The sequence below is a fragment of the Petromyzon marinus genome, chromosome 38, assembly GCF_048934315.1.
Source record: "Petromyzon marinus isolate PM22_M1 ecotype Great Lakes invasive population chromosome 38, UKy_Petmar_22M1.pri1.0, whole genome shotgun sequence".
In the NCBI taxonomy this organism is placed as follows: domain Eukaryota; kingdom Metazoa; phylum Chordata; class Hyperoartia; order Petromyzontiformes; family Petromyzontidae; genus Petromyzon; species Petromyzon marinus.
The window spans coordinates 8848994-8870800 of record NC_133704.1 but is presented as its reverse complement, the minus strand read 5'-3'; the positions used below and the strand labels follow the sequence as shown (position 1 = coordinate 8870800).

At 49.6% G+C, this 21807-nt stretch overlaps 1 protein-coding gene and 1 long non-coding RNA gene across 6 annotated transcripts in view; one reads left to right on the top strand and one right to left on the bottom strand.

Annotated features, from left to right (window-relative positions):
• The window catches only part of SMG6 (SMG6 nonsense mediated mRNA decay factor), a 189103-nt gene that overhangs the window by 99058 nt on the left and 68238 nt on the right, over window positions 1-21807 (bottom strand). The window lies entirely within an intron of this gene.
• On the top strand, window positions 3364-5718 carry LOC142930379 (uncharacterized). The gene is made up of 2 exons (XR_012946341.1): window positions 3364-3836; window positions 5462-5718. It is a non-coding gene; the product is annotated as an uncharacterized LOC142930379 (long non-coding RNA).

Sequence of the window (21807 nt, the reverse complement as noted above, 5' to 3'; positions counted from 1 at the left end):
CGCTCCATCTGAATTGAAATCTTTCGGCAAGGTCGGGGGTCGATTACTCAGGTCCACGTGCGGGCGATGCCTACGGCACAAGCGATCCCCGCAGTGAAAGCAAAAATTATTTCTGATTCATCTCTTCAAGTGGCGTGTCTTTTTTTCATTCCGCCGTCACTCTTTATGACCTGATAACCCCAATGCAAAAACAAAGCAACTTGCGTTCCCGACTCCGCTGTTAACCTGTTTGTTCGTGAAAAAGGGGGACCCCACCACCCCCACCCCCCCCCCCCCCACCATTCATTCAGCATCAGGCATGGATATCCAGCCATGTGGGTGCTGCGGGTGCAGTGTGCGACACGCAATCGCAAAGGTTTCCGAGTTCATATGCTGGTTGGGGTGGTTTCCTTAGCCCTCTCACCCTTCCGCGGTCAACGAAACGAGCACCACAGTTGGTGCGGGAACTAAACAGTGGGCATCCTCTTGAAGACTCCTCTACCATAGGAATGGTAGTGCTGTCGTCCCGACAGTTCTGTTCCTTCACCTGAAGAAGGCCACTTGTGTTGTGGCCAAAACGTCGTGATTTTTTGTTGTTTTATTTTTTACCTACGTGACTTTACCGAAAAGAACCAAAGAGAATGTGGAATTTCCTTCACTGCCTCAGGGCTGTAAGAACATGCAATGGAGTGCCGTTACTACTCAGCTGGGCAGGAAATCACTTGTGATGAGGCATGTAACGATTCATTGCCCCAACGACTCCATGAACAGTCACGATTCGAAGATGCGATTCGCTTCAAGAATCGATTTTTTTGTCACACGTCTACTGTCTCATTGGTATTGTTACAAGATTTTTCTTGCGTCATCGTTTGCAGCATTTGATGCATTCCGTAACTAACGTATGCTTGCACACACGCTGTGATGCGTGCACCTTGAGAGCATACGAATCAATTTTAAATGGGGAATTGATGCACCGTTACGTGTCTGTTTGGCACAATTGGTGTGCTGAAACTGAGATGAAATAAATATATGCACAGGGGACCGTTGAGAACACAATTCATTTTTGAATTGTGATTCATATTAACGCACCAGTGAGGTTGGCCAGTACCTAATAATGGTACTTGAATAAAAGCAGCTTTTTGATTTCTTTATATATACAGAGAAGTCACCGAGTCTGAAGAGACTGCTTGGGTAGTGTTAGTGAGCACCTACTTACGTGGTACGTTAAAGCCCGAGGCGACATCATAAACAAAATCACAAACACCCAACCACCTTTTGTCTCCCAAGTACCGACGTTGACTGCAACACACCAGGTGCTCACTTTAGGCCCGAGTTGACTTCGGGGAGGCCCAGACGACGTTCAAATTGCCACCAGTGTGAAATGGCCAGGGAGTTACACTTACCCTGTTCGCTCGTATCACACCAAGGTGCACTCACAAAATTAGCCACAACACTGCTCCCGAGACAAACATACGCACAGTAGCAGCTTTCCTGTACGCAGGTAAACAGCACCACAGTGGCGGTATTCCCACAGGTTCAACCCCAGGCCGAGTGTGCTGGCTGCGCTGACCCCGCTGTGGAACACTTGTCAATGCGGCACGTAGCTCTGAGCTCGCCCGCGTCGGAGCGGAGCGACAAACTAGCGTCTCTACGGAGCAGGCCAAAAAATGTCATCAGATTTGCTCCCGAGAATTTACACTCAATCTCGGGACACATCTTTTAGAAAATGAACAGCGCTGCTCCACGCTCTGCGAGTGAGCCACCAGTATACGTTCACGCTCTGCGTGCACATGTCTGCGGCTGATAAGGGCTTTCTAAGATTGTGGCAAATTATGTGTGGCAACTCCAGTTTATGTGCAATAGCTCAAAGCGAGAGGGCAATTTAAAACGTGCAATTTATGCACATATGCTCCGCTGATTAAAACATATGTATGACACATTAGTGTAATGGACTTCAAGTGAACTTCCAGATAAATTTCATTAATTCCTAATACTGTCTTTGTTTCACAAACAACTTTAGCTTTCATAAACCATATATTTGCTCTTAAGGAACGTTGTAATGTCATAACGTGAACTGGATGTGCAAGTGAACGTTAATCCCTTTCCACAAAGCCGGCCTTCATCAGAGGGCCACGGAAAACATCAAACTTACCCATGAAAATGGGATTGTGGTCAGATTATGTAAATTGTGGGAAAAAAATCCAATTGCACTTCACGGTTGGCTACGTACGGTGCGAAAGATGTTCAATATACATACGTACATTTCTTTAGAGGAAGAAAATATACCAAAAACATGCTCACGCGCCTCATATGTGACGATGGGCATCCCCACAGTAAGCACTGCAGAGTGGACACTCTTCAGCCGCGAAAGGGAATCTCAAGCTCTTTGGTTTCCACTCCTAATCCCACCTGAGGGTGAGGTCTTTTTTCATGCAAAATCATCGTTGTGCAAGCACTTTTCTGTGAGATGGTGGGGTGATTATAATTCTCCAATGGTTGCAATAGAATTGGAAGTGTTCGTGGAACGATGCACTGGGTCCTCTAGTTCCCACCTTGGCAGCATCAAAATTATTCCGAGATCACAAGAAAATGACATGGGCCCACATTAACACGTGACATTACAGAGACTCAGTTTACCACAAGTCTGTGAATGCAGTATGCACAACCAACTCCCAGATCCTACCCACAACAACACGCCTTCAACGTTAATTAGTACAGTCGACTGGAAAACTCGCAGCCCAGTGGAGTTTCACACATGCGCTTGATCCACCAACCCTTGCCTCCAAAGCACCAGATCACAGCCCGTGCAGGGCCCCAGGCCTGGCTCAAAACTACGAATAATTACAAACAATAGCATTCCAGCAAAATGGGCGAGACAATTCGCAAAGCCATCAAATCATTATCGCCGAGCTCATTCATCGTGGCAGCCTGTGTTTCAGTGCAAGGTGACGGCCTACTCTAGCGAACGTTGCGAAGCATCGCCTCCAAGAGCGAACGTCTGCGATGCGAAGCTTCGCGCGATGGCTGCTTCGTCGCGCGAAATATTCCGTTGCACGCGCGCACTTCTTTACGTACGCACACGCATCCCGGCTGGCAGCTGCGCTACTTCCTGCTGCAAGATTTCTCCCTAATCAGGGCTAGAAATGGGATTACTTGTTTCTCCTAAAAAGCTTTTAAATGCTATTATGCGGCCACTGCGCCACGCGCAGGTTTGCTAACGGTGCCATGGCCACAAACCAGGCCCCCCGTGTGGCGCTGGGCTGCAGGAAAATTTATAAATTTAACATGATCACCGCTAATTGCTTTTACCAAACTGCCCCCCCCCCCCCCGCGATACATCACAACACATTATTTACGCTCACTTGTGTACAAAGACAACGCGAGGCGGCAACGGGCACGAGAGCCGTGCGTGCTGACAGCGGAGAGACTTCACGTTTCAAGACGGCCCGGGACCTTCTACGGCGGGGCCGTGGCGGCGACACGTTAAGGGAAATTGCATCAAACCCTACGAGCGCCGCACGAAAATTACTTTGTTATCATTTCCTGGACAAGAATTCTCGTTATAGGGCACGCTGAAAATGCCGATTCCTTATCCCATTATTCGACAGCTTCCGCTGACCGCACAGGGCACTGCTCCTCCAACGTTGTCTCGCACGACAACATTCGCGATGTTGAGGCCGTTCTTTGCGTCGGTATTTCTTGCATGCTCGAGGACAGAGCAGAAGGGAGTGAAATGGTTTCCTTGAGCGCCTTGCGATAAATACCCGAGGCCATTCAGGACATGGGATTAAGCAGCCGGAGCATCGGCTGTACGTACGGGTTTGCACTTCACAGCTGGCTTCCTTACAAATCTGTCCGTAAGTTGTGCACTGTTGATTTTACCGATAAAGATTGCCGTTACTAATGCTGGGCCGCTGTTATTGCAGGTACAGATGCTCCTCGTTCATGCTTGTTGATGTTCATTGCTTCTGTTGCCGTAAAGTTTTGCCGATTGGTGCCATCATACGACTGCTGTAGAAGACGATGATGTAGATGTTATTTATGACTGTGACTGATATGGTCTTATTAACAAACGCTGTGCAGGGCAACGATTGATATGTTATTTACTGCCAAATGTAGGCGGGAACGGAAGCCAACGCAGGTGTTTTTGTTGCTGCGACTGCTGCTGCTTCTGATGATGTCGCCCCTGCTGATGGCTTTGTTTGCGTACACTCTTTCTGCTGCTGAAATGTTGTTGTTGACGTGAAAGAAGCTGCAGTTATTTATTTTGATGTTACTGCTGCAGCCGCCATATCATCCCCGTTTAGTGTAGGTAAAGGAAAATGCAGTGGCGATGAATGGGGCAAATCACTGTTGTGGGCTAGAATCAGTTCATTGCGGATGGGAGTTCTGCTTAATTTGTTTTATCAATATTCTACATCGTTAAGGCTAAACACAGAGGTATACTGCTGTAACCCTCACGCAGGTATTAACCTGTTATTACACCTGAAGCACACAAAGCAACAGACAGCCGACTCAAAGAATGAATGGCCAAATCAGAGCAAAGGCCAAGTATGTACCTCTGGGAGCCTGGGTTTGAGCCCCCCGGCGTTATAGCAGAGGTTAAAATCTAAACATAAGCTCACGAGTGGAGCGGGTCTGAAAGCTGCGGCCGTGTCACTGGTGATTAATGCAGAGAAGGCTGCAGTGCAAAATTAGTCCTGCTCTATGAAACGTGGCGTAGGCCGAATGTGCATACCTGTCAACTCCTTATCAGTGCCCTGCCTTATTACAGATCAATTCAGACCTTATTGGTCACCCCGTACCCTTATAAATCTCAACGTTCATCCAACAAAGTTCCATCACAAGCAATGGCGGAGCCAGGATTTTCAGGTAGGGGGAGAGGGGGCAACCCCTCCAGCAATGAAAAATAATAGTTGTTAGTAAGTAAGGACTCGTCCCTTGCTTTTTATTCGGCGCGTGTGTGGCGATGGCGTAGCCATCGATCGAGGGCCGAATTCGAACCGCGTTGTGTGATCGGCAACTGCGTACAACTCTGAGTCACTTATAACTGCTTTGCCGTTACTTATTGACAATTATGGACTCAGACTATTGTCCTATCATCTCATAGAGTCCCTGACACGTAATAATAATATGCTACACGGTGGGCCAGTGGGGGTTGCAGAATGCCGATTTATTATTAATAAACCCCGATGATCCGATCGAAATTAGGGATTTCGATCGGATCATTGGTGGGGCACGTGCCACCCCCCCCCCCCGCCGCCCACTGGCTCCGCCAGTGATCACAAGGGAGAAACACAAACAAAGAGGGGAAACAACATGTTTTGCCCGTATTGAAATGGCTGTATGGCATATGGACCTGAAAACTCAATTTCCCTATACAAGAATACGGGTAAACCGTGTGGGTTGACAACTATGAATCTGTGGAGTGAACATTGTTCGGCGAAGTTTGGAGAGAACACCCCTTGTGCCCCCACCGTAGGGTGCAGCGGCTGACAGCGAGGGCCCTTCCACGTGGTGGCCGTGCGACGCGCGGCACTGCCGATGAACGCTGCATCCTCCTTGCTGCCGAGAGAGCGCCATGCGATTTTGGTGACAGCAAGCGACTCAAGACGGCTCCCCAAAAGACAAAGATCCCCCGCCGTGTAGCCTTAACAGGCTGTTGGGGCAAGTGCTGTTAACTTGAGAGGCTTGAGCATAAGACGCATGAGAAGGAATAAAATAATCAGGAAATTCGCATTTCAGAGACTTCCTTTTTCCTACATCATCCCAATCTGTACTGCACTCACTGAGCGAACTTCAAGTCACGAGGTGTGATGAGTGGCAGCTCCTGGCGTCAGTGTCAGAAAGCAGCAAATACCTCCTCGCCTTCACCATGCGCAGGTGACAGCAGCAGGTGATTAATTGATCACTGGAATGTGCAGGTAACGTGCAATGGTAATTACGATTGTTGTGCGCCACACGTCTGGGGTGAAGTTAAACGGGCTCCAATGGTGCCATCGGGTGGAGGCAGGGAGCTCGGAGTCCACTGTCGTCACATTCAACTAAATCACCGGCACAAAGTACCTGGGGCTGGAAAACTCGGAGCAGAATTGGGCCACGTTGGGTGCAACCACCTGACGGACCCACAAGCCGCCCGCCAGAGACGACTAATGGCGCGCAGCCGAGAGGCAGGAGCAACGATCGCGGCACGTCTAGACACACCTACGCTAATTCCTCAGAAATTACCAAGCGGTGGGCAACACTGTGCAGTCCACCCAGTGACACATCTGGCTCGGTGGTGAGCACCGCAGGATAATTCTTTGTATCTGTGTATGCTATGTAAGAGTACAGCAAAAAATGTTAATACCTATACCACAATTACACAGACAGACAGACAGAAATGGACTGAAAGAGACACAGACAGACTGTGCAAGGAAGGAAACGCAGAGTTGAGGGTGGCTGAGCAGGTCTTGGGGATGTGCCAGATTTATATTTCTCTCTCGGCTTTGAAATGCAATATAACTGTGTGCGAGCAGAGCCTCTTGCCTTGTGCGGTGCATGGTGGTGGAACGCACACCTCTACGAAGCGGCATCAACGCGAGCTACAAAGATTTCTTCGCAAATAAAAAAAGCTTAGAAATGCATCAATGAAGCGGCTTGGGTGCAAAATTCACTGCTGGCATTGGCGGGTGATTCTGGTGGAGCTGTAGAGGTCCAGTGAGCCCGAGGGGTTTGGATCAATCTCAGTACCAAGGGGTATCCCAGGGATCATAGGTACTCACCAGGGAGCCAATTAGCACAGGCTACCGACTTCATTGCCTTGTCCGCTATGTAATTTCTATGGGGACCCTTCCAAAATTTTTATTTGAAGTGAACAATAAAGGCTATATGACACAACTAACATTAAAAAAAATCATATGCGAGCATCATAGCCCAAACGTTAAGCGGTAAACGTTATTTAGAGGCGAAATTCATGGACAACTTGACGGAAGTCCAGCTGAAAACCGCAGACACCCACATGCGTCCCCAATGCATCTGAACGGGTTATCACCTCTGGTCAAACAGAGAAACTATGGAAAAAAAACAATGAAACCGTGCTGGGCAGTAGACGTGTGAGCGTGCTTGTGCGAGTGCGGCGTTTTCACTGTGCCTCGGAGACTCGTTGCTCCACCTAAACCCTGCCACAGGCAACACGGCTAAAATCGCTCCGATAGCCGCGCAGGCCCCGGCAAACAAAAGCCCCCCCCCCCCCAAGCCGCACAGGCTGCTGCTCATTTTCAATCCCAGCTCAAAATACACCACGGACGCCTCCGCTTTTGACGCCTTTAGTAATATAGATATTATTTCTGTACACAATATCTACAGAATTCTGACCACGCGTTGATGAGAGAATGTGCCAACGGGGTTAGCGGGCCGCTCGCGCAGTGGTTTGGAATGCCAACGGTGCTGTTTATTGTGTCACGCGTGGATGCGCAATGGTTAAGAACCAGGGGCTTTGTAACAAACGTGGATGATGCACGGCAAGAGCCTTCTCCCCTCCGTCTCTGCTCCCTCTATTATCCATCCCTCCTCTACGTCTGCTTCCTCTGCCTTACCTATCCCCCCCCCCGCCTTACATATTTCTTCATCTCTTTCCTCCATCTCTCTGCTCTCTCTCCTGATCTCCTGCTCCATTTATATTTCCCCTCCCTCATTCCTCTCTCCTGCTTCTCTCCCCTCGCTCCCTGCTCAACTGACCGAGATTTCCAGCGGAGGAGTCCATATGCCCACAGCCATCACGCAGCACACACTGGATGCAAGCCAGCTGGAACCATGTCAAACCGACTGGGCAGCTAGCCAACCAGCTGAGCCGCCAACGAGGAAGCCACCGTGGCATTTAACCACCCAGAGACACTCAGACACCCAGCCACCATCCAGCCAGTCAAACCACCATCATCCATCTCTGCTAGTCCATCAAGCCACCACGCCATCATGATAACTCATCACTCGTGTGCCCGCAGGCAGCCAGTCCATCAGGCAGTTCAGCCAATGCAACCAATCAGCTGACTCGCTCCACCTTCCTTGATTCAGACGACCACCGAGTCGAGCGACATTCATGCCAGCACCAGCCAGCCCACTAGCGACCGGTCGACCAGCGGTTATTCTACAGGCAAGCCACCCACCCAGCCATCCAGGCAGCCGGCCAGACTATCCACCCAGCCAGCGAGACCATTTAACCCACCCAGCCACTCAGCCACCCACCCAGGCGGCCAACACCGCAGCACACAGGCAGCCAGTTGCACGGCAGCATGTGAAGAGAGAAAAGCCCTCACATCCACTCTCTCCCCCCCTCTCCTGTACTCTCCCTTGACCGTTACGTAATTAACGGCACTGGGGTCTGGGACGGTTGCCAAGTAGAACAGCCAGCGAAGGAAGGGTTGGGTGGTGGTGGGTAGGAGAGAGGTAAGGGAGGGAAGCGTCGTGGTTGTGGGTGGGGGTTTGATGTGATCGCTGGCGGCAATCCACGTGCTGCCTGGCGTGCGGCCAGAACTACCCCACTGCTATCAGCTCCACCGCACGTCACAAGGCCGCCAGCGTGCGTCCCAATGCCTAATTGTTTCCAAACACTCGGGGTCCACGCTCCTCCAAGCCACGCGGCGAGCTCAGGCCCTAAGGAGGACCTTGTGATTTTTTTGTCGCTCGTGCCCCTCGTAAAAAAATATATACACATTCTGTGACGTCGCGCCGAGGCAGTGGTGGTGGTAAAATAGCAGACACGCGAGGCACCTTTCCCGCTGCATCAGCGGTTTTGGCTTCTTCTAATTTCAGTGAAAGAGGGAGGGGGACTGAGAAGGAAAAATGTTGAATAGATTGACAAAGATATTGTTGACGTCTCGGCAGGAAGGCAACCTTGAGAGAGCCATATCCATCAGTCCTTTGGAAGTCACCATTATTTATTATAACCGGAATTTATGATGAAAATCCATTAAAAAAGCATTAACGAGCATGAGATCTGCCTCACCAGGCATTGCCTCAATCGATTACGCTCTATTATAAATTGTACACAGCATTGCTAAAAGAATATTAAACGGTGATATTAAGGATGTTAATCATTCAGGTGCCGCACCCTTTCCTGCGTCCGCCGGGGTCGGTAATTGCGTGATGCGTTTAGCGACGGGCGGTGTCTGGCTGCCGCCCTCCACGCCGCCCTCCACACAACCCCCCCCACCCACCCCCCCCGTCGGCAGCAAATGCCCATTAGGGACGAGGGTAACGTTAACGAAATTAGCGCGGTGTGCGGAACACACCGCGCTAATTAAATTACATTTGCTGCTCCGAGGCACAAAAAAAAAAGTTTGGGCGGTAGCGGTGACCGGGCAAGCACAGTCGAAGCAAGGCCGGGCAATTGACACGGTGAAATCGACTCGTCGGATACTGTTTGGGCAATTGTTGGCAGCGCCGGCTCGCCTTGCCTCCGCCTGGCCGTCTTCCAGCTCGTCTGTGGTTCCTCAGCAATTGTGAGGGGCGATTTGCGTGAACGCCGACGCTATACACAAAGCTAAACATTGTTAATAATTATCACACTCGAGCAGCTCATTACGAGAAATCAAGCAAATCGTAGCCGTCAAACATGTGCGTCTGACCGTGCTCGACTGGCATGGGTCCCGTACGACGAGCGGACCCCTGGAGACTTAATGCAGCCGATTTTAACGGGGTGCGCCAGCTTCACGACGGGCCCACGGAAAAACACGTGATCGCAATGACGCTTGCGATTGATGAGAGGTCCCGACAGTGACATCGGGCTGTGTCTAAGCGAGAGGGCTGTGTGGGAGCGTGCGCGTGTGCATGAGTGTGTGTGTGCGCGTGCGTGCGTGCGGGGAGCGGTAACGCAGCGGTTAGCGCGCTGCGCTACGAAACTGGCGACCCGGGTTCGATTCCCGCTGATGGTCAACACCTGTGACGATTATCCGAACCGGTACTGGGCCTCCTCTAGGTCGACTCAGCCTCCAACGAGTACATTGGGCAGTGTGTGAACATCGCCACTGGGGAGACAAAGGCGGCCGGGCGTGGTGCTGGCCACACCGCCCCCCCCGTGTGCCGTGCCGGCCTTCATAGGTGCTGCTCGCTAACAGCACTCGCCCCAACAGTCTGCCAAGGCTACACAGGGGGATCTTTATCTTTGTTTTGTGTGCACGTGTGTGCGTGCGTGAGCAGCTGTGCCCAGCAGTGGCGGGGGCCTCGCTGGGGGACACTCACTGCACATCACACTCGGGCCACTCCACACTCGCCCGTCGTGAGTCTTCTGAGGTCGCGCCGGAATCATCCCCCCCTCCCCCCCCTCCCCCCCCAATTTTGCTTCAGCATTACTTCACAAAAACAAACGTGTCACAAATTTCAATCGTCAAAATGTGTGCACTGTATGAATCAATAATAAGCTATCAATTATTTCTGGTTAAAGAAATAACCAAATGCTATTTGGTCACAGAGGCGATTTTTGTTCATTCGGAAATAAAACTACCTGCTCGTTGAGCCTTTATATTAATTACACTTACGGTAAAGGAAATAGAACTATTTCCGAAAGGAACATTTTTCGGCGACATTTTCAGAGACGAATCAATTTGCGTTGCCGCAATGAACTGGCCCGATTCACTGCCGCGCTAAAGCGGAAACTGTAGCTGGGAATCTCTGCGCAGTTCCGCAAATCCCCCACGCCCGCCTTCACGCTCAGAGCCCCCCCCCCCCCCGCCAACACCACCGACAGTGCTCACGGATGTAAGTCTTTCATAGCGCACAGTCCCTTCTGTGGTACTTGACCCCTTTTAGGGTATGCGTATGATCCACGCCTGTGGTACAGAACCCCGACTGTGGTAAACTCACGTCTCCCTCGTACGGGGCACGATCAAATCTGCGGTGCGCGCACACACAACCCACTTTTATCCTGGGTCAAAATAGCCCCCTCTCCGCAACCTGCGGCACCCATATCAATAAGCGGCGGTCTGCGTAAAATATGTTACTCTAATTAAAACCTTATTCTAATCATGACCAGACTTGCGCATCCTGACATCCCATCCGCCCGAGGACTTGTGAGTTTCAAAAGGTCAAACAGCTTTGCACAGGTCTTTTGATGAGGGAACAGGTATTGTGGAGGTGGCAGAGGAAAGCCAAGTTGACTTTTACCGGCAGTGCGCCATCACGTTGTTGAGACGCTTGTGAACTACACAACTGCGTCTCGGCCCTGAATATCACAACACGTCCATCCTGATGAGCCACGCTCTCGGTGGAGATTCAACTTGATGCCCTAAAGCTATGGGACGACCAGAGGTGCGTTTCCAGAATTAGCAGCTTCAAAACCCATCTGCAGGAAGACAGGAACTGGGTTGCAGGCCACCTTTAAGGTTGTGACAAGAGGGACAAATCAACAACACAGAAGCATTTTTAATTTATCCCCAAATGGAGTAACCTCTATTATCCACGGAGACCTTTTGCCTCCGATGCCATTATTAAGCAGTCTGTGGATTACCCGCAATTTATAAACTAGCTTGAAATTATTCGCAAAGGGTCCATGTAATTATCACACGCATGTATTACCCTTTCTTTGTCCAGGAGGCTGTGAAGATACCAACGTTTCACAGACAGAACTTGCCAGAAAGAGCTGCATAATAGAAAGTCAAAACAGGTGCGCAAAAGTTAAAAAGGAATGCCTTGCATGCCTCTTACACTTGATCTACCTGTCTTGTATAAATGTCTACCTGTCACGTCATGTACCCCTTAAGGCTCGCTTGTTCGCTCGGCCCAGATTCATGGCCATTCAGCCCATTTAATCTAAGCTACAGTTATTGAGGGCCGATTTGTCCACTGGGCAGCCCAGCAGACGTAGATCTCACCAAAGGACCAATCCGAATGGTGTCATCTGTTAACTACCTGCAGCTGTGTATTCATCATTTCTATGGGAATTACCAAAGTGTGCCATGAGTTTCCAGGTGGATATTCAAGACCGTGGCATCATCTATTTGTAATTATAGGCAACTGTGTACCAGTGTTATAAAATAAATGCCCCAAAAAATACAAAGATATTGATAACAATCGATCAAACCTAGGAGTACTAAGTGGGTGAAATAAAGTATGGTAACCAGGTCTGCAATTTGTGTAAAATAAGTATTTTTCGCCAAGCCTCGTATGAGGAATTTTCCAAGATCTTCCTCAGAAGACATGTGATCTCCAAAATGCTCCGCTACACCAATGATAACACAGAAGCACGTAGGCTGGGTATTTTGTGCTGTCTGCCTTGGTGATGTCAACTTCAAATAACAAATGTCAGTTGCACGGTGTACTACGTCCAGCAATTGAACCCAAGTCACTGGGATCATATGGCAGAGGATGTCAAACCCCAACTTCCCATGTATCCCATACAGCAATTATGTACACACAGCCACAAAAATGCACATGCACTTCAGCGCGCACACATTTAAAAAAGGCAAAAATGTCACTCTGAACGTTCACAAAACATAGCCATTATGGGGCAGCACCACTTTACATGCAGCGGCGTGACGCAGCCTTCTCAAGGCAGTGTGAAATCAAAGTACAGCTGTCCCAGGGCCATCACAGCGACGCGAGCTGCGCGACACGTGCTGTCCTGGCCACTCGCCAAGACGCACGTCACCAGCAGCGCGCGCCGCCACGCGCTCGCAGGCACGCACGCACGCACACATGCCAGTGCCCGGACACGCTGCCGCCAGGTTGCGGAGGAGTGAGCGGCGCAGCCCTTTGAAGCGCTTCGCAGCGCAGTGTCATTTTTCCATCCACCCCCTCCCCCCCTTCGTATTATGCGACCGCCAACGAGCGCTGGCGCGGTGCCACGCCCAGCAGCTGGCGCACCGCCAATCCTCGACGCAGGCGTCACCGCCATCATCGTCATCATCGTTCAGGGCCCGGGATATTGATCTGCGTGGGTTTTTTAAGGCCACTCGCTCATCATCCGCCTAATGCCCCCCCCCTCCCCCCATCTCCTACTGCCAGCATTAAAAAAAGAAGTGGGCATTAAACGCAGCTGTAGGAGATGGGGTGCAAATGCAGCTGACGCAGGGAATGCGAGCGCGGCCGATGCAGGGGGCACGGGCGCAGCCGATGCAGGGGGCACACGGGCGCAGCCGAAGCAGGGGGCACGGGCGCAGCCGATGCAGGCGGCGCGTGTGCAGCTGAAAGGAGGGGGGAGTTAGCGTGAGAGTCAAGTGAAGATGAGTAGAGGCGGGGGGATGCGAGTGCCCGCCGAGCGGGGAGGAGTGCGAGTGCATCTGGGGGTGAAGGCGCTGGCCGAGCGCCACCTGGCCCGGCGCCAGCACCCCGAGCTGTCAGCGGCAGCGCCGTGGGCAGGAAGGGAGCGCAAGCACCCCCCCCCACCATCCTCCTCCACCACCGCCGCATTTCATGGCCGTTAATCAGGATGCTTATCGCCGCAGCCCTTTTATTTACTGCAGCGAGTTGACACCGTGTCACGTTTCCGCTCGGCATGGCTCACGGTACACATATAGGTCACAAGGATGAAAAAAAAATATATACAAAATACTGCGCAAACACACACACGCTCAATTTGCTAACAGCTGTCCGTACGCTAAATAGCGTAGCTTACGGACGATTAGCGAGGCATGCAAATGTAATTTAAAGGATTACATTTTTGTACGTGTAAAAATAGAAATCCTGTAACAAAATGTTTGTAGGTTTGAAGAGCAAAAGGGAAAATAACGAACAGTCCCGCTGCTGCTGCTGCTGCTAGCGAGCGAGCGAGCGGTCGGGCGAGTGAGCGAGCGAGCGAGCGGCAGTGCGCGGAACGCTGCTGCCCTCTAGCTCCCCCACGCCCCTCGCTCGCTCGCCACCGCTAACCCCCTGGTGCCCGCCGCGTCTTTGTCCGCAGCGCTACTCCCCGAGCTTTTGTCCAGTCATGAAAAGCGTTTAGGCACGGGTGGGTGGTGCGACGGAGGTGGCGAGAGAACATTTATAAAACGAACAATAAATAAAATGAAGAATAAACGGGCCATAGCCTTCTGTTCAAAGACACAAATATGATCTGGGCAGGATTTAACCAGGAGTAAATGCCGTTTGGTTTAATGTTAACATTTTGCTCGCAAACCTAAAACTAAATTTGGCATTGTTTGCTTCATGTAACATACATATTCAGAACCGAATCATTGCGAAATAATAAAAAATGTCAATAAAAGCATGGAGAATTCCATCAAACATTATGTTGATGTAAAGATTTGTAATTTAATAATAGGGTATCTCTCCTTTTTTTCTGGCGACAAAACTGAAACCTATTTTTACAAGGATTCATGTCTGCATTAACCACAATACTTGCAGTCAATTGCAAACAAAAAACACACTGATAATATATGCATTGTCCTTGAAACTGATTGGTCCACACCAGAGACAGCTTTCTTTAGAGCCTGGTCTCAATTGGTGCTTGACCAGCCTGGTCTCTGGTCCACACCAGAGACCAGGCTCTCAAGAAAGCTGTCTCTGGTGTGGACCAATCAGTTGCGAGGACAATGCATATATTATCAGTGTTTTTTGTTTGCATTTTGACTGCAAGTATTGTGGTTAATGCAGACATGAATCCTTGTAAAAAAAAAAGGTTTCAGTTGTGTTGCCAGAAAAAAGGGGAAAAACCCTATGATTATATTTTGGTACTGGCAAAGGAGGTCCAATGATGATCTGTAATTTGTTGCTCACAACCTTTCAGGCAGTCTTCGTACACATTTAAATAACAGGCCTGTGTGTGTGTATACACTGCGTATAAACACACACTTTAAATTATTTATTGTAAGATGTATTGCTATTAATCTGCAGTCATTGATAATAACACAAATCAATCGGTAATTGCACTCCTGCGAGGAGAAACGGTAACCATTATTGTTCGTTAACAATTCACTTGAATTGTGCCGTTTCACCTTCAATGCCTACAGTGAGAAAGAGGTTGCCATGACAGGACCCTCACATCCAAGTACAATCGAGCCCAGTTTGATCCCTGTTCTTCGTCAGCAGAACGGCCCAAAGTACCCGAGTGGAAATAATCAAGGCAGTGGTTAAGAGCCAACTTGGGACATTGCTCCTGCTGCTCCTGGAAATTGCCAACGGCATTGCCTTATTGTGGCCATCAATTAATAAGCAACCACTGTTGCCTGTTTTGTAATGTGCTCCTACTGAGACTGCTAAACCAGATTTTGGCCTTTAATTCTGATACTACAATTGTGCCGTGGGCATCTCGACGTAGACATATCCATTCGGAACTCTCACTCACAGACAGCATTCACCCTGTGCAAGAGAAGGGCCTCTGGAAGGTAACCTCACACAACCGCCTCTGTGATCCCTTCAATTGCCTATTATCTGCAATGGGGACCCTGCACATTCTCACTTGCCCTGTGATAAAAGTGAGAGCTGGATTGAGCCGAATTAAGTGACGAAGCAAACTTAAAATTACAGGGGTGTTTTTTTTGTTGTGAACTCATTGATGACCGGTCAGAGACCATCAACTTACTACGGTTAAAAACTTGCTAGTTGCCTGGATTCAAACTCAGGGTCTCATCAGTGCTGCCTCAGTGCTCGGAGTAATAGCTCCTTGAGCCATCTACAGCCACTCGACTTTGATTTTATTACAATAAAAAAAAATCAGCGCTAGACATTTTTACTTGCAGCTGATCCATCAAGGTACTGATGTTGTTGTTACTGTCTGAAAATACATTTGTAGTGTAAGGCTTTGTTGTTTGGAAGAGTTTTGATGTGTGCAAGTCTATAAAATCAACAAAAACAGGCTCGTAAATAAAATATTCCAGCAATAAGAAACGGAGGGTGGCTTTGTGGCGAAGTGGTTCGCGCACTGCACCATCAACCCAGTTTCCTGAGTTTGATTTCCGACCACGGCGAACATTAGTTCCTGGCACCCCCTTTCACCAACTCGCACCTACCGGCAGCATTGTGAAGTTCGGTCAAACAACCCGCATGGTGCGGTGAGGTACCGTCAAATAACACAACACAGTGAGGAAAGCTGACCTTGTGAATACAAAAAAAAAATCACAATTTTCAGCTCTTTGATTTTTTTCAAAATTACAATAATTAGTATAATCTCCCTGTGGGATAAACTCATCGCTGTGTGTTGCCTTAAACACTTGGCGGGACGCATGGCAAACGAACGGCACTGTGTGGACCGCGCGCAGCGTGGACAGCAGCATTGAAGTAAAACCCAGGGATTGATCTCCCCCCGGGGACCACACCGCTCCATCCCCGCGGGAATTGCTCTTGGAGGTGAGCGCGAGAGGTTACCAAAGCACAGACTGGACCCCTTGCCCTTATCGATACTGTGTGTTTGCCTGCACCCAACGGCCTTTAAATTGTGTTGGTATTTCCAGGGGAACACTTCCTCAACTTTAGCTAGCATAGCTATATATTTTGTTCTTGGTAAAATACAAAAATACAGACCCCAGTGTTGGGATGTAAAGGTTTTGGGAACCGCTTCAAGAATAAGAACAATTTATGGATGACTTAAAAGTTATTATTTTCTCTTGTAACACGTGATACACGCGGTTTATCTAACTCTCTAAAAATGTGCAATGAAAATAGAATTCTACGTAACATCTCGGCTCAACTGCACAAATGAGAAGACAAAAACCGCGACGAAACACAAACGACAACGTAAAAATGGACCAAATGAATCGACTGAAACTAATTGCAAGCCTGAATCGTGACTGACAATTCATTGAATTAAAGGGCGCTGGGGAGGGGGGGGGGAGGTTGAATCTTTACAGAAGCCAGAGTTGTCCTGGTGGGAGCAACATTTGGAGCAAACGCCATGGGGATTTTGCTTTGCCAGAGGGCCGAGCCATGTCCTGCCAGAGCTCACAGACCACTGGGATTGAGAGTTGAGACCAAAAAAAACACATACAGACGACGATGCGTGTAAACAAACAGAGCTTAAGCACTTGTGTTAAGCACTCGTTTACATCGCCGGCTGCCGACACACTTTGGCTCATGACACTAATTATTAATCTTTTATTTTGGGGGGGAGGGGTAGGGGTGGATTCCCCGCCTTTGCACGATACGACCCATCTGCCGCCATGTCCTTTAGGACTAAAACTACTGGAGCCAAATTCGGATGGTCGCGCCAACACCTGCACTTCCCAGGATTACTGGTCCATTCTGACAAACATTAGCACTCAACACACTCAACGGTAAACCTTTAACTGTAATTTTTTTAGGGATTGGAGGGTGGTAGCAGAACGTAGCATGCTGGCGGCCACCTCTGGAAACCGTGTCCAAGCCTGTAACGTATCGTGCGTTTGAAGAGCTCCCCACTCCCGCTTTCCTTATTTCCTTATTTCGGACAGAGGTGCCCCCTGACCTCTACTCGCCCAGGAGATGACCGATGCGTCAAGTTGAATACGACTTTGGACTTACGCGCGTCTGGCCCCTAACTTTGCAAGGCTCCTCGAAGCGTTCGCATTCCTGTACCCAGGATGTCACATCTGCTTAAAGGCCAACGCTTTCTTTTGGCAGCCCTGAAGCACAAACAGCTAATCTGATTTTCCCCAGGCTTTGAACCATCTCAGATAGAAGGATAACGCTATGATTGGGGTGCAACTTCCTGCAGCCTAGCTTCTGCGTGCGAAGAGAAGGTAGCAAGGCAAAAGAGGCTAAAGTCCCTCTCCTAAAATGCAGGGTATTAAGGCCTGTCCAATGGACGAGTAATAATACTTTTCTTGAGCTCACAGCCCAGAAACCGAGCAGTAAATGTAGCAACAGCGAGTGCCCTCTGTACCACAATCGGAGATGTGGAGATCGCGAGCACTCGCTCTAAGGCAGTCCACACTTGCCGGCGCTGCTCCACCCCACGCCAGCATTAACCCCGGGCATGGCCACCAGCTGCAGACTCGTGTGCCGCTGTTGGATACATTGCCATGGCCACTGTGGCTTCGAATAGAGGCAAGACGGCGATTCTCGCCGCCGGCCGTCACGTGACAAGCCGCGTTTGGCAGGAACCACAGTAGAGACTCGTGCTTCGGGAGGAATATCTCCTGTCGCAACACGCTGCGCAGAAGACGCAAGTCTTCGACAGACGCGTCTGCGACCTCCAATTAGCACACGGTTGCCTCTCTTCAAGACGGGAGAGATCCTATGCGGCTCCCAGCCACGTCAAACACCATGGATTCAAGTCGCTCCTTGTGAACTCAACCCCCCCCAGCAGTGGTGCTGAATCGAGCACTCTGGTGCCGTATTGCATCCGGTGCTTAAAAATAGTGCTTACATTTCGGAAGGTATTTTTCAATTTACGTAAGATAGGTAAAGAAAGGTATTGTATTGGAGAGAGCGGAGGAAGCTAAGAAAGACGCCTTCTTAAGATCCTTGATTCTGTGGAAGCTTTAACTGTAAATAAGCTGTTATTTTTAACTTTGTCTACCTGTGGCTACATTTCTCCGTGCGGCTCACTCCAATGTGCAGAAAAAAACCGAGTTGAGGCTCACTGGCAGCGGGCTGAGGAAGTGAGGTGGCGGCAAAAGGTGCCCACCTCAGTCATCCTCCCTGCAACACGTTCCGTGACACCAATGGGCATTGCGTAAACGTATGGTTAACTTGCCACCAGCGGATGGTGACATCGAGGAAGGAAAAAGGATGGCCCAACCACTTCCTGGGTTACGTGAAAGTTTACCATCGAGTATCGAGAGAGGTGACCTCTTTAAAATCGCTCTGGTCCTTTGACACCACCATCAACGGAAGGTCTGTGATAGTAATCAAGAGGGTTGTCTTGATGGTGAGAAGACATTTCAACGCCAGATTGCTGGTGGTCCAATCAGGAGATTACGCAGGGCAGTGTTGCAAGTGGAGATTCCAGGAAGTTTAAACTGACATCTATATCCATCTCTGACCATTGGCCCTGGAGCAATCGTCTCTGCCAAAAGGTTTGTCAACCCAGTGACCTGGTGATGTCTCTCAGAGGACCTGCTTTTTGAAGAACCCTACTGGGGCTTCCCTCTGGTTTAGTGAGGGGGGCACTGGGTCCACCACCATCATGTTTTTTTTCCTGCTTCCTGTGATAATGGGATGAACCGATGCATTTGCCCATTGACTGGCTCCCAATGACTCGGCACACACCACTTGTCGTCAACCCGCCTGGTCTGTCTCAGACTAGCTCGGAGGCATTAGGAAGATGCTTCAACTTTTCTGCAGTGCCAACCTGCCACAGTCACGGTTGCGGGAGGAGGCCGTCACGGGCACTGCACTGTCAGCACTGCCAGCTGCAGCTCAGCGTAGCGGGCAGACTCGCAATTACCGGCACTTGCAGCGCGACCTGAAACACCTGTTGGCACTGAAGGTTGTCTGTTAACATACCCGGAAACACCAGAATAATTCACGGTAAACTACGAGCCCAAATGCCCAGAGGCTTTTGACATTTCGGAAAATCTGCTGTGCCCAGAACTAGGCGTCTAATGGACTTTCTGTTTTCATTCTTCGGCGATGACAAAAGGCCGTTTTAGAAATAGCAGTTTGCGACCATGCGCACGGACGTATAATCACTTAAGTCGTCTTTTGTAATTTTGCAGGAAAAATTACGTTCCCTTTTATTTTTGCAAAACTAAATCAGTCCTTTAATTCGTCAATTGAACCCTCGTGCACCTACATGTGTTCGGCGCACTTTTCCCCCCAGAAATTCCAGCTGAAAAACAATCGCCTGCAATTTCAGTTCATTACTCCAGCTCATGTATGATGGTTGCAGGCCAAGACATGTCTTTTGCATTCTCAAGGGGGGGGGAGGGGGGGTGGGGGGAAAGTAGTCGCTATCATTTCCAGTTTGAGATTTTGTTTTGTTTAGTTTGAACTCTTGTTAAACTTTTGTCTTTTTTTAAACCGAGCTCGAAATAGCGAAGAATGGGGGCACGACAATATTTTCCTCGGAGTCCGACCACGTCGTCAAAACAAAGCTTGAAAATATACACCGAGTGTCACTGCTACAAAGGGATTTCCACTACTGTCAGAGCACAGATCCTGCACGTGAAATATCAATGACTGTGCTGGTAGTCGCATGCAAAAGAAGACAAAACATATCATTGTTCTTTTTGCGATTAAAAAAAAACATTGCCTTGTAAACTGAAGATATGACGTTAATGTCTCACTCAGGCAATGGCAAATCCATGAAGGCCAGGAAGAGAGATGGAAGCAGACGCTGAGCTATAAGCAGAGCACTGTTATATTGAAAATAAAAACTTCTAAATAACAACAGAGATTGTTTACATCTGCATTTGGGGGGTAAAAAAGGGAGGAAAAAAAATCCCGCACATGCATTGGGTTAGGTGACGGTTTTCAATATCAGTTTGTCCTTGGAAGCATTTAATTATGAGGGAATGGCCTGCGCACCTACAGGAATCGGTATGTCCAGAGGCGGTTCAAATTGGAAACTGCTTCATGACGTTACATTTCACGTCGCACGACGAGACGAAGTGACGCGTAATGACGTCATCGAGAGGAGAGGGGGGGGGGGCTCTGTGGGCTCCTCAGCCGGCAGTTTCACTGACAACCAAGGTGATGCACGAAGACTTTCAATCCAAGTTGGAAAGCGTTGCGAGTTAAAACAGTGGCGCAAGGAAAGTGAAGACTAAACGTCAGCGCAGTGCATTCTGGGTGTCAAACAAGCACCATCGCGTGAACGTTTTCGGTGGTGCCACGTGCTTCCCAGAATGCAACACCACACGCAATTACCGGTCACCTCCGTGGTACCGAGGCTATTTCTAAAAACAACCCCACGCCGCAGCAAACGCGCGTGCATTACCCACCGGCGAAAGGTCTGGCACAGACAACAAGCCATTTATCATTGCGTGCGTTATCAACTATGTTGTGTCATTTTAATGCGACGGGTGGCGTTGAATATGAACCGCCGGGCCTCTCCGTAACGGCGTGCGGCCCCCTATCACGCGACCGTGACCGCGCCGCAAACGAGATCTTGCATCAAAGTTGAAACGGCATGAAATTGCAGTGCGTCCGCCGGACCGGAGACTCAAAGCATGCCCCCCACCACCCACCCAGCCCCCCCCAACCGAGTCGCCGTGCACGATGAGAAAACACCTCCGTTCAGCAGCCCCCGTGATCCATGGTGCTCCGGACTCCGGGGCAACGTGGCGTCAACGCGGAGTACAAATCGGAACAGAGGATGCCGAGCCCGTGTGCCCGTAGTGCACAACGCGCGCGCCTCCCGTGAGAGAACTACCTGTACGTTCATCACACCGAGCAGTAAGATACACCGCGGCGCGTGCGACAGATGAAGGACTCCATTCTCCATTACCGCACCTCCGATGAGCACGCTTGGCTACGTACGGTACGAAAGAAGTTCAACACAGATATATACTGCGCACATTTGGGCATATGCTGTACGTCGGTGATGGAGTTAACAGATGGGGGACATTGAGGTATACTCCCAGAGACTTAACAAACACGGAAAGACGCAGGATGTTCACGGCCACGTTAAATAAGTAAATAAAAACACTCTGATGAACAAACACTGGCGCAGAAACACGTGGAAAAAGTAGACGAAGAGAGAAAAATAAGTGACATGCAGCAAAACCCCGGCCTCCCAGATGAATCGGGAAGAGCCCTGAGCCGGAGGGCTGAAGAGTCCGGCTAGCTGCTACAACAATGAGAGCCGATGCAATAAAAACATTGTGTATGCGTGCGTGTATATATGAATGAGTGAAATGATGACGTCACACTGCTGCTCTATTTAAGAGCGGGAGCAAGTGAGGGCTTTACCATTCTGGTGAATTGCCCGATGATGCTGGATGTAATTACCAGCGAAACGTCGTATTTTAAATGATGTTGATTCACTCTTCAACACAC